The sequence below is a fragment of the Ranitomeya imitator genome, chromosome 8 (genome assembly GCF_032444005.1).
Source record: "Ranitomeya imitator isolate aRanImi1 chromosome 8, aRanImi1.pri, whole genome shotgun sequence".
NCBI classification, from domain to species: domain Eukaryota; kingdom Metazoa; phylum Chordata; class Amphibia; order Anura; family Dendrobatidae; genus Ranitomeya; species Ranitomeya imitator.
The window spans coordinates 165,806,945-165,820,780 of record NC_091289.1 but is presented as its reverse complement, the minus strand read 5'-3'; the positions used below and the strand labels follow the sequence as shown (position 1 = coordinate 165,820,780).

Below are 13,836 nucleotides of genomic sequence, written 5' to 3'. Positions count from 1 at the left end.
AGCTTTTAGATTCCGCTGGCATGTAGGCATCATTATTTGTAAGAGGGGTTTCTTAATTTCCTTTTACATTTACTATATGCTTTTAAACAAATTTATATTGTTTGGATGTATCCACTAGAGAATTATAATCCTGTGGATTATTTCGGAGTAGATCCACTATTTATAGGTAGGAAACTGCCTATCGCTGTATGTACAAGCATACTAGCTCAAATTACACAACACCTCTCTTGTTAGAACTCTCATTAATGCTTTACTGGTTACCTCGGCTGCTGTAATCACAGGACCCTACAAATAAACAGCTTGAAATTTCTGCTTTGGTCGAGGAGAAATGTTGCCCCTTCGATCCCTTTTTTTGAGTGAATTATTCATGTTGGTGTAGCGATCTGCCTATGTCCTCCAGCAGTTGACATCAGCAGGGGGAGAGTGAAGGACTGCGGTAATGGAAATCTTAATTTTGCCCACTTTTGAAATCCTTGCACTATGCATTTATAGAGATTCTAAGGTACCGTACTTGACACAATATGTCACAATTGTGAACAAAATTGCACTCTTCTTTTAGCTTGGAGACCAATATTTGTGTGTGAGGCTAGCTTCTCTAAGCTCTTAAAGGGACTCTGTCACCTGAATTTGGCGGGTTATGTAAATACCCTGTTTTCGGTCTGATGGGCGGTGTTTCTTCTTTTTTCCTCCACCCCATCCTTCCCCGCTGTCCGCAGTATTTTCCAGAATTGGAGTAGGCGTCCTTCATAGTTCGCGCATGCGCAATGCAATCTTGTCTCCCGCACGCGCAGTATGCTTTGCCCATCTGTGGGCAAAGCTGAAAAGCATTACTGCACATGTGCCGGCGCACTATGTCCCGGAACACAGATAAATACTTCCGCAACATAGTGCGCCGGCGCATGCGTAGTAATGCTTTTCGGCTTTGTCCGCAAATGGGCAAAGCATACTGCGCGTGCGTGAGACAAGATTGCATTGCACATGCGCAAATTATGAAGGACGCCTACTCCAATTCCGGAAAATACTGCGGACAGCAGGGAAGGATGGGGTGAAAGAAAAAAGAAGAAACCCCACCCATCGGACCCTTACACGGCATTTACATAGCCCACCAAATTCAGGTGACAGAGTCCCTTTAATAGAAGAGCTGCTGTTTGTTTTGTTTTTTTTGCTTTGTTTTTTTGTTACCATTAAAATAACACAACCAAACTGACCATGTTAGTCTAAGAGGACAGACTTGAGGGCACCCAAAAACTGCTCCCAATTAAGTGGTGACAAGACTTTGATAAATTTGACGCAATTGATTCCCGCGATCTTGATAGTTTTGATAAATGAGCCCTAGTGTGTTAAGAAGAATTTCAGTAGATTAAATGGCTCATATTCAGCCTTGGTACCTAGCGTAGAATGAAATGTAAATACGCTCCGACAATCATTAGTCGCCGTTGTCGTCACTGGTTGTCGCCTTTGGGAATAGATCAGGTTTTTGGCCGACGAACCTCCTGAATAGTTGCACACACACAATTATAGGAGACTTCATACAAGTTGGTTTTGGAGTAATTGCTCTGACAGAAGAGCCTGTTTATTGGTTTTATACGTTTTTAGATCCGAGCATGTGCAAAGAGCATTACAGGGAAAAGTTTGATTTCTGTGTCTCGCGTCATCTGTTTAATTCATCTGTAAAACTACAGTAAAGGATGTATTGATTGAGGAGCCGGCCAAAAAATAGCTCAGAGGAAGCCGATCTCTGCATATATATTTCCGCTGTTGATTAACCACATGTTTTAGTGGACTCAGAGACTTGTGGTCAGCGTTCGGAGGGCCCCTGCTGTGCAAACATGACATCGTACGGCTCCCGAGTTTACCCTGAAAATATATGGAAAACGTTAACTCTTTCTTCTGCAAATATATGGTTTTCAAATATGTCTTCTGCTGTCCACAACAGAAAGGAATTTCGTGAGTTTATTATCGAACTGCAACCGGCAAAGTCTTATAAACTTGTCAGTGGACATGAGGTTGGAAAAAGTCACGCTTAACCCCTTATTTTTAGGCTACGAGAAATCGCACCCACTGACTCCCAACGCTCCTGTCTTCTCTACAGTCTGAAATGGGGCGTTCTTGATCAACATTGCCCACAATTATCACTCGGCCAATGCTTCCATACACAGTCTGAACCTGTCGATATTGGCGGGTCCGGCCGACAAGTCGAACATGTATGGTCGACTTAAGTCTAAAGTTGGCCATGCATGTGTTTACATGATGGACGAACAATTGTTTGACTGTCTCTCCTGACACACATTGTGTGTCACATTGTGTTTTCAATGCGGAGAGATTGACCGGTGAAATTCCAATGGACCTATTTTTTTTTTTTTTCTTCATTTTTCCCCCAGACATCCTCTTTTGAGTAGTCAGGAGGTCCTCCATACACATAAGATTGTCTGCCGATCCTGTTGACTTTCATCTAACGTGTAGGAGACTTTAAGACTAAAGACCCCAAAACCACATTAGACAAACGTTGTTATAAGTAAACTATTTCGACTAAGTCGATCTTTCAAGTTATGGTTATTTTTTGTGGCAAGTGATCAACTTTTGGGACGTGAAACAATCGTAGTTGTTCGAAACATCGGGTGTCTGATATTGTCATCCGACCATCGTTCCTGACACAATTGGTATGTGCTGATTGTTTGGAAAACTTTTACTACTTTAGCTCCATCCCACTGATTATTTCTCCATTTGACTTTGAATAAAACATTAGATGTCAGGTAGAGATTAATGATGAGCGAACGTGGTCGGATAAGGTCTTTTCTCTATCGCCTTTCATTGGGGGACACAGAAACCATGGGTGTATGCTGCTGCCACTAGGAGGCTGACACTATGCAAATAAAAAAGTTAGCTCCTCCTCTGCAGTGTACACCCTACCGACAGGAAGTAGGATATTCAGTTTAGCTTAGTGTCAGTAGGAGGTGGACACGGGTCTTTCATTAGACCCTTATCTACCTCAATGTGCGTCGTTTCTTTTCAGATTTTTCCGGAGGGATACAGGGTGAGCAGTCACACCTGTAGTCCCACTATGCGGACTATGAGTACGGCGTGTACTGCCACCCCGTATCCTCATAGATCCCTCTCCAGGACCAAGATCCTAGCACATCAGCGTGCTCAGAAGTCCGGTCCTGGCTCCGTCCCCCACCCACTCGCCCACCAGAGCCTGTCGGTTGGAGGAGACGAGGACATCCATCACAGCTCCGTGTACGTCTGATACCTTCAGGTTAGTAACTGCGTGGGATGTTTAGGTGAGTATTTCCCCTAAATTTCCAGATCTTCCCCTTACTCTCTCACGGTGTGGGGGAGTAGTTGGCCCTAAATACGCTGCACTATCTTCTATGGCGGCGCTGATTTTATTTTAAAAGGGATCCTAGGGGCACCAAGACGAGCAGTGGCTCTGCACTACGGGCTATCCCCTTCATCGGGGCCGCAGTGCCCTCCCTGCGGCCGCACTGCGCAGCGGCCGCAATGTCACTTTTCTGGCGACGCTGGCACCGCTCCCCCCTGCGGCCGCCCTGTGGGCTTCGGCGCCGCGATCCCCTTGCCGGCGGCGGCGGCCTCTAATTTAGGTCCCGGCTCCCGCCGGGGCCTACTTCCGGTACCGCGCTCCTTCACTTCCGCTTTTTCGGGCGGGCTTTCTCCCGCCCGACAAACTGTGCCCTGCAATCTCCGCCCACCGGCGCCATGTGGGCTGTCTCCGCCCCTTCCCCCACGTCGCTGCTGAGCCAGGGCAGGAGATTCCAACGTGCCCGCATTTTCTCCTGGGGGCACAGCACATCATCTGCGCGGATCACACCAGAGGCTGCAGGGCAGCAGCTCCATCTTTCTGTTCCACTGCTGTTCTTCAGGCCTGCAGTAAGTTCCGGACAAGAGTGCCCCAGATGTGTCTACCTGTTCTCCTAGGGGCTATCGTTCCTGAGGAGCATCTTCCAAGCCGTGCAGCCTTCCATCTGGACACCGCAGCGCCTGCCGTGAGTACCTCTGCACCGCAGTTTGACTCAAACCCCTAATCTTCTGACATTTCCCTTAGGGGCCCGTTCGGTCTAATTTGAAGGGAGGTCGCTCCCGGCCTCCTACCTTTTCCTGTGTCTTAGTGAAACACTTTCAGGGTTCGCCTTGTAACCACAAGCTCCCTTCAGGCAGGCCTGCAGCAACCCACATTTTGTTCCCGCTGCTCCGCCTCAGAGCGAAGTCCCCACCCCATGCTGGGCCTCCCCTCTGTCTCTATCAGTAGCGGATCTCACACGGGTGTCCCAGACCCTTGTGTCCGTGCTCGATCGGTTGCCCCTGCAGCCTTCCGTAGTAGCCAGCGGGTCGCAGGAAGCTCTGTCCGAGTCTTCCAATACAGGCCGCGAAAGATTCAGACGGGAACGCCAGTCTGAGTTCTCTTCTCGGTCCATCTCGCCCCACGGTCTTTCTCTGTGGTCGAGTTTCCCCTTATCCTTCCCCCCGGAGTCAGGCGAGGCTCTTTCTGATGTGCCTTCGGAGGATAATTTGGGGCCGGAGTCGAACCATATCTTATCATGAGGGATATGGTTCAAAGCCTCATTGGAGCGTCCAATCTGACCTGTGGCAACAAAGATTCCTCTACGAAACCCGCAGATCAGGCGGTTTCGTTTAGACGGTCTAAACTACCTCCCAAGGGATTCGCTCCTCATCCTGAATCGAGGAGCTTCTGGCCAGAGAAAGAGCGAATTCGACCAGACGTTCTCAAAGAGGAAAGCGTCTTGGAGTCTCATATCTCTTTCCTCCGGATCTCATCGCCAACTGGAATGAGAGGTGATGGAGAACGACCTCTCCCCCTGTGGATCCGCCGGCTGCTAGACTTGCCACCAACACAGTCCTCACGCTGTCCGGTGGGGCGACTCTGACAGGTTCCATCGATAGGATCATGGAATCCTTTGTGAATTCGGCTCTCGAACCTGCCGCATCATCCCTATGCCCGCTTGCACTTGGGTTTCGAAGTCGGTATCCGAAGGGGCTAAAACAACTCCGTTGGGGCATTCAAGCCGGAGCTCCACCAGACTGGCTGGCGGAAGTTACCACCCAGATTACTCATGCCGGGGAATAATGTGTTCTCTGGACGTCGCGTCTTCTGCCGCTCAGACACCCGGTAAAGTTGTTGCCAGCCGTCGTTCTGTTTGGCTCAAGAGTCATCAAAGAAGTCCCTTACGAGCCTGGCTTTTTCAAGGATCACGTCCTTTCGGTTCCAAGCTGGACCAAATTATTAAGGACGCCACTGGCGGCACCAATTCTCTTAGGCGGCAACTTCGGTCCTTTTCGGCCTTTTTTGCGTCGTTTCGCAGCATCAGATTCCTTTTCGCAACAGAGGCCACAGGCACGTTAAGAAAAGAAGGTATTCTTCGACTCACTCCTTCCTGGCGTTCCCGCTACTCCTAAGGTGGATTCTCCAGGTCCAGGACTGGAAGTTCCACCTAGGCATGACCCACGACTAGACTCTAGCCCGTTTCTCCTGTTCCTCAGGGACGTCTGGGTCTCCTCAGTAGAGGACGCATGGGCTAGGGCACTTGTATCCTCTAGATACAAAATCTTCATTTCACGGCCCTGGGATCGTTTTCTTCGAATCCCAACCTCCAAGAGACCCCGCTCTAGTCCTGGGTTTCTTTACAGCCATTGTTTCCCTCCTTAGATCCGGGGTAATCGTTCCCGTCCCAGAACAGGAACGGTTCAACGGTTCACAGGCTTCTCTTCGAATCAGAGGACGACAAGGTTCGTCCCAGTCCGGATCTCAATTTGCTGACCAGGAGGTTTCATCGGAGACACTTCAGGATGATATTCCCTCGTTCAGTAATCGCTTCCATGGAGGCTCAGGAATTTCGGTTTCAGGCTCCCGAAAGTCTATCCATCTTCCCGACACTCTAGCCGTTGCGGGTGGCTCGTCAACAGGAAGAAGTTCCGTCTTGTTCAGCGCCTCGTATCTCCGGGCATGTTCTTCGACACTTGTCGGACCAGAGTCTTCCTTCCCGAAGACAGGATATCCCTCCTTTTTCAGGAAGTTTGCTTGCTCCAGGGTTTTCGGTTCCCCTCCTTTCCGATGGGCCTTAAAGGTCCTAAGGAGGTTGGTTGCAACATCGGGAGCAATTTTCCCTTCGCCCGTTTCATTCAAGACTTCTTCAGCAGGCTATTCTATCACAGGGGGACAGGTCTGTCTTCTCCCTGCATCGTCCGATCCGGCTTTTCCCCGGGTCAAACGGTTCCTCGACTGGTGGCCGAGGTCACTTCTCTTATCCCAGAGTAGATCCTTCACAGCATATCTTTCCTTTCAGTTCCCTGGCAGGTGGTGACGACGGACGTCAGCCCGCTCGGCGGAGGCGCGGGGCTTTGTCACCTGTTCTTTTCAGGGTTGTTGGTCGGTGCAGGAGTCCTCCTTGCCGATCAATGTCCTCGAGTTTCGGATCATCTTTCTGTGTTTCCTTCACTGGGTAAGGATTCTCAGCAGCCTAGACAGACAATGACACAGCAGTGGCATATATCTACTACCAGGGGTGGACTCGGCGGTCTCTGGCCTCGGCCGAGATTCCAGGATCCTCCTTTGGAGAAAGGTAACGGTCCTGGTGAGCTCCGCAGTGCATGTCCCCAGCGTGGACATTTAGGCCGCCGACTTCCTCGGCCGCGAGGGCCTTGTGGTACTTCAGGAGGTTTCCTATCGGATTGCTCTTCGATTGGGGGACTCCAGATGTGGACCTCACGGCGTCCCGATTGAATAGGAAGGTCCCTTGGGTCGGTCCAAGGTCCCGCGATCCTCTCACAGTGGTGTTAACACTCTGGCCATTCCTTGGTTGCAGTTCGCGCTCCCCTATCGGTTCCCACCCCTTTCCCTTGCTTTCCAAGCTGTCGAAAAGATCAAGGCGGGATGGGTGTCGGTCATTCTGATCGTTCCGGATTGGCCCAGGAGGTCTTGGTTTGCGGACATCATCAATCTTCTCACGGTCACCCCTGGTGCCTTCCAAACAGACCCGATCTGCTGTCTCCGGGTCCGATCTGCCACCCGAATTATCGGTCGCTCAGTTTAACGGCGTGGCTGTGGACTCCACAGTTCTAAGAGCGTCCGGTCTTTCGGCCCGGATGGGTCACGCTATAATCCAGGCTAGGAAGCCTTCGTCTTCTTTTAGGATCTACTATCGTACCTGAAAGGCTTACTTTCGTTGATGCGAGTCCAACCGCTTTTCACCTATGTCCTTTCCCTGTCTTCCATTTGGTTTTCCTTCAGGCAGGACTGGATTTGGGCTTCGCTCTCAGTTCCATAAAGGGCCAGGTTCCTGCGCTCTTCTTCCCTTTAAGAAGACGTTATCTTCTCAGCCACAGGTTAAGACCTTCCTTCAAGGAGTAGCCCACGCTGTCCCTCTGTACAGGGCCTCTGTGGATTCATGGGATTTAAAGGTTGTGCTGGTTATTCTCAGGGGTTCCCCCCTTTTGAGCCTCTCAGGGAGTTTTCCCTGTCAGTTCTATCTCGGAAGGTGGCTTTTCTCAAGTCCATCTCTTCGATCCGCCGCGTTTTTGAGTTGGCGGCCTTTTCTTGCCGACCTCCTTTATGGTTTTTCCACCAGGACAAGGTGGTGCCAGGCCTCCGCCTTCCTTCTTTTCATGAGGTGGTTTTCATCTTTCCACCTCAACGAGGACATCGTTCTACCTTCCTTTTGTCCAGCTCCGACTCATCCTCTGGAGCGATCGTTGTACAGGCTGGACCCCGTCAGGGCAGTGAGGATCTCCCTGGCTAGCACGGCCGCTTTCCGAAAGATGGATTCTCTTTTCGTCATCCTTGATGGCGTGCGTAGAGACCTGCCGGCTTCCAAGGTGACTATTGCTCGCTCGATCAGAACGGCAATTTTGGAAGCTTACCGGGTCAAGAACAGAGTGCCCCTCCTGAGATAAAGGCTCACTCTACCCGGGCAGTCGGCGCTTCCAGTGTGGTACGTCACAGGGGCTTTCGCCGACGGCTTTGCAAAGCGGCAACCTGGTCTTCCATCCACACGTTTCGCCGGACTACGGCGGACTCCAGCCTGGGCAGAAGGATCCTGCAGGCGGCAGTGGTGAGTCCTCGTACTTGATGGAAGTCTGTTTTTCTCACCCCAGGGACTGCTTTGGGACGTCCCATGGTTTCTGTGTCCCCCAATGAAAGGCGATAGAGAAAACAGGATTTTTGGTTGCTTACCGTAAAATCTGTTTCTCGGAGCCTTCATTGGGGGACACAGCTCCCTCCCAAGTTGAACAGCTCTGTTTACCGTTTACGTGTGAGTTCTTTGAATACTCTTTGAGTGCTTGAAACTGTTAATCTATGGAGCGCCGTGGAATTTGTTGGCGCTATGTGGATAAAGTTTATTATGTTATTATTATTCTTTCTCTTTTACACGTTGCTTCTCCTACTGCTTTCTCACTAACTGAATATCCTACTTCCTGTCGGTTGGGTGTACACTGCAGAGGAGGAGGTAACTTTTTTATTTGCATAGTGTCAGCCTCCTAGTGGCAGCAGCATACACCCATGGTTTCTGTGTCCCCCAATGAAGGCTCCGAGAAACAGATTTTACGGTAAGCAACCAAAAATCCTGTTATTCGAGCACGCTTGGGTGCCATCAGAGTGTCTTCAGTGTGCTCGGATAATATGTTCGACACCCGCGACACATGTTTCCAACATCTACGAGTCATAAAGCCGTGGGATCTCAAACAGAGCACACCGAAGACGCTGAGATAACACCTTATCATCACTAAAGGGAACGGTGTAGAGGAGACGGGTAGATCTACAAGTTCCCTTGCATTGATCCAAACTTTCTTAGCTTGTCCTGCTGGGCGTAGTAGGATTGCTGATCAATACTTGGTGTTTGCATAAAAGCACAGCATATTATTTGGCTTTAACTTATGTGCATAGCCTTTGCTTTCCTGTGAACATACTCAAGACCAGTATTTCTATCGTTGGGTTACAAAAAAATTCTCCGAAACAATAAATCATGAGACCCTTTAAATTGTTTAAGTGCTGTATCTACATCATGTCCCACCACGCTGGGAGAAATATCACTTTACACGTCGTTTGCTCGGGTAACGGTCTTACTTTTGTCAGCATCTAATATGTTTTATTCTCTCCAGCCCCTTTTTGTCAATGCCGCAGGCAATTCATAATGATCTCAGCTCAGAAAAACTCCCCGTCTGACGTCTGTAGAAATGATCTCAGTTACAAGAGATTCAGTATAATTTATTGAGGTAGTTACAAATTTGGGTGACCCATGGATTCTCAAAATTACTATGATTTCTTATTGGAAGAAGGGATAATGATTTTACGGTAAAATGCTTACACGAACCTTCAAATGCCTGTAATTTACCACAAATTGAGTGCAGAAGATCCAGATTCGCCTCATTTTTATAAATTTGTTTCACGTTAAATCTTTTTTTTTTTCTGCCTGGTTGCCGATGTATTTGAGTGGTCCCACAAAGCTTCTGGCTCATAATTTAATTTAGGACACCCCTTTTTTGCAGCTGGAGATTAAAAAGGATGGTGTAATACAAATGGGCATAAGAAGTATACAAAATTAAACATATATGGAAAGAAAAAAGGTGCAATATTCATCAGTGAATGACACCAGGTGCCTTCTGGGAGAAGCGAAGTCTCCCTAAGCTAGAAGATCGTTGGGTACAGCCGGGACCAGCTGCTTCGAAAGCATCACCAAACCAGGGATTCAAGCTTCAGGAGGCTAATTTGCATATTCCAGGTGCCTTCTGGGAGAAGCGAAGTCTCCCTAAGCTAGAAGATCGTTGGGTACAGCCGGGACCAGCTGCTTCGAAAGCATCACCAAACCAGGGATTCAAGCTTCAGAATTTTTGCCTGTAGGACATTATTGCAAGAGAGCTTGGCTGAGTAGATTACACAAGAAGGAAAACACACAGGAAGTCAGCAGGATCTAGGAGCAACATGGCAGATGTGACAACCTACATGGTGAGCTGCAGCATGTGCTACATGTTCACAGATCGACCAGAAGAAGAATCCAATTTCACCTGTCAGAAGTGTAGACTAGTGGCCCTTTTAGAAGAAAAGGTGCAGGGTCTGGAAGAAAGAATAGCAACTTTGAAACTCATCAAAGAGAATGAAGACTTTCTAGACAGAACAGAAGCATCTCTACTGGTCACAGAAGGTGCAAAAAGTGTCAGAGAACCTCCAAAAGCAGATGAGTGGAAGCATGTGACCAAAAGAAGCAAGAAGACCATGGAGAAATCACCAACCACACAACTGAAGAACCGATATCAAATCTTTGTAGAGGATGAAGATGGCACACCTAAGAATGAAGCAATACCAGCAAGCAAAAAAGAAAAGGGCACACAGCAACAAGTGACAGCAAAAAGTACAGCCAAGAAGCAACGAAGAGTGGTGGTGGTGGGAGACTCACTACTGAGAGGCACAGAAGCAGCCATCTGCAGACCGGACATAACTGCAAGAGAAGTATGCTGCCTTCCAGGTGCGATGATCAAGGATGTGACCGATAGGTTACCAAAGCTCTTCAGCTCCAAGGACGTCCACCCATTTCTTCTGATACATGTTGGCACCAATGACACGGCAAGGAAGGACCTACCGACAATCTGCAAGGACTTTGAAGAGTTGGGGAAGAAAGTAAAGGAACTGGATGCACAGGTAGTTTTTTCTTCTATCCTTCCAGTAGACGGGCATGGCACCAGGAGATGGAACAGGATCCTTGATGCAAACAACTGGCTAAGACGATGGTGCAGACAACAAGGATTTGGATTCCTGGACCACGGTGTGAATTACTGGTATGATGGACTCCTCGCCAGAGACGGACTACACCTCAACAAACCTGGGAAACACACATTCGCCAGAAGACTCGCTACACTCATCAGGAGGGCGTTAAACTAGAAGAAGAGGGGACGGGAAGAAAAACATTAGACTCGAACAAAGACGACCCAGGAAAACATACTCAGAAGGGAGGTAAGAACATTTCTAAAATAATCCACAGTGAGGAGATTGGAACAAAACAAAATCCTCTGAACTGCATGCTCGCAAACGCCAGAAGCCTGACAAACAAGATGGAAGAACTAGAAGCAGAAATATCTACAGGTAACTTTGACATAGTGGGAATAACCGAGACATGGTTAGATGAAAGCTATGACTGGGCAGTTAACTTACAGGGTTACAGTCTGTTTAGAAAGGATCGTAAAAATCGGAGAGGAGGAGGGGTTTGTCTCTATGTAAAGTCTTGTCTAAAGTCCACTTTAAGGGAGGATATTAGCGAAGGGAATGAGGATGTCGAGTCCATATGGGTTGAAATTCATGGAGGGAAAAATGGTAACAAAATTCTCATTGGGGTCTGTTACAAACCCCCAAATATAACAGAAAGCATGGAAAGTCTACTTCTAAAGCAGATAGATGAAGCTGCAACCCATAATGAGGTCCTGGTTATGGGGGACTTTAACTACCCGGATATTAACTGGGAAACAGAAACCTGTGAAACCCATAAAGGCAACAGGTTTCTGCTAATAACCAAGAAAAATTATCTTTCACAATTGGTGCAGAATCCAACCAGAGGAGCAGCACTTTTAGACCTAATACTATCTAATAGACCTGACAGAATAACAAATCTGCAGGTGGTTGGGCATCTAGGAAATAGCGACCACAATATTGTGCAGTTTCACCTGTCGTTCACTAGGGGGACTTGTCAGGGAGTCACAAAAACATTGAACTTTAGGAAGGCAAAGTTTGAACAGCTTAGAGATGCCCTTAATCTGGTAGACTGGGACAATATCCTCAGAAATGAGAATACAGATAATAAATGGGAAATGTTTAAGAACATCCTAAATAGGCAGTGTAAGCGGTTTATACCTTGTGGGAATAAAAGGACTAGAAATAGGAAAAACCCAATGTGGCTAAACAAAGAAGTAAGACAGGCAATTAACAGTAAAAAGAAAGCATTTGCACTACTAAAGCAGGATGTCACCATTGAAGCTCTAAAAAACTATAGGGAGAAAAATACTTTATCTAAAAAACTAATTAAAGCTGCCAAAAAGGAAACCGAGAAGCACATTGCTAAGGAGAGTAAAACTAATCCCAAACTGTTCTTCAACTATATCAATAGTAAAAGAATAAAAACTGAAAATGTAGGCCCCTTAAAAAATAGTGAGGAAAGAATGGTTGTAGATGACGAGGAAAAAGCTAACATATTAAACACCTTCTTCTCCACGGTATTCACGGTGGAAAATGAAATGCTAGGTGAAATCCCAAGAAACAATGAAAACCCTATATTAAGGGTCACCAATCTAACCCAAGAAGAGGTGCGAAACCGGCTAAATAAGATTAAAATAGATAAATCTCCGGGTCCGGATGGCATACACCCACGAGTACTAAGAGAACTAAGTAATGTAATAGATAAACCATTATTTCTTATTTTTAGTGACTCTATAGCGACAGGATCTGTTCCGCAGGACTGGCGCATAGCAAATGTGGTGCCAATATTCAAAAAGGGCTCTAAAAGTGAACCTGGAAATTATAGGCCAGTAAGTCTAACCTCTATTGTTGGTAAAATATTTGAAGGGTTTCTGAGGGATGTTATTCTGGATTATCTCAATGAGAATAACTGTTTAACTCCATATCAGCATGGGTTTATGAGAAATCGCTCCTGTCAAACCAATCTAATCAGTTTTTATGAAGAGGTAAGCTATAGGCTGGACCACGGTGAGTCATTGGACGTGGTATATCTCGATTTTTCCAAAGCGTTTGATACCGTGCCGCACAAGAGGTTGGTACACAAAATGAGAATGCTTGGTCTGGGGGAAAATGTGTGTAAATGGGTTAGTAACTGGCTTAGTGATAGAAAGCAGAGGGTGGTTATAAATGGTATAGTCTCTAACTGGGTCGCTGTGACCAGTGGGGTACCGCAGGGGTCGGTATTGGGACCTGTTCTCTTCAACATATTCATTAATGATCTGGTAGAAGGTTTACACAGTAAAATATCGATATTTGCAGATGATACAAAACTATGTAAAGCAGTTAATACAAGAGAAGATAGTATTCTGCTACAGATGGATCTGGATAAGTTGGAAACTTGGGCTGAAAGGTGGCAGATGAGGTTTAACAATGATAAATGTAAGGTTATACACATGGGAAGAAGGAATCAATGTCACCATTACACACTGAATGGGAAACCACTGGGTAAATCTGACAGGGAGAAGGACTTGGGGATCCTAGTTAATGATAAACTTACCTGGAGCAGCCAGTGCCAGGCAGCAGCTGCCAAGGCAAACAGGATCATGGGGTGCATTAAAAGAGGTCTGGATACACATGATGAGAGCATTATACTGCCTCTGTACAAATCCCTAGTTAGACCGCACATGGAGTACTGTGTCCAGTTTTGGGCACCGGTGCTCAGGAAGGATATAATGGAACTAGAGAGAGTACAAAGGAGGGCAACAAAATTAATAAAGGGGATGGGAGAACTACAATACCCAGATAGATTAGCGAAATTAGGATTATTTAGTCTAGAAAAAAGACGACTGAGGGGCGATCTAATAACCATGTATAAGTATATAAGGGGACAATACAAATATCTCGCTGAGGATCTGTTTATACCAAGGAAGGTGACGGGCACAAGGGGGCATTCTTTGCGTCTGGAGGAGAGAAGGTTTTTCCACCAACATAGAAGAGGATTCTTTACTGTTAGGGCAGTGAGAATCTGGAATTGCTTGCCTGAGGAGGTGGTGATGGCGAACTCAGTCGAGGGGTTCAAGAGAGGCCTGGATGTCTTCCTGGAACAGAACAATATTGTATCATACAATTATTAGGTTCTGTAGAAG

General features: G+C 47.2%; 1 protein-coding gene across 9 annotated transcripts in view; it reads left to right on the top strand.

The window, feature by feature from the left end:
* The window catches only part of RALGPS2 (Ral GEF with PH domain and SH3 binding motif 2), a 145,169-nt gene that overhangs the window by 102,154 nt on the left and 29,179 nt on the right, over positions 1 to 13,836 (top strand). The gene's annotated exons all lie outside the window — the stretch shown is intronic.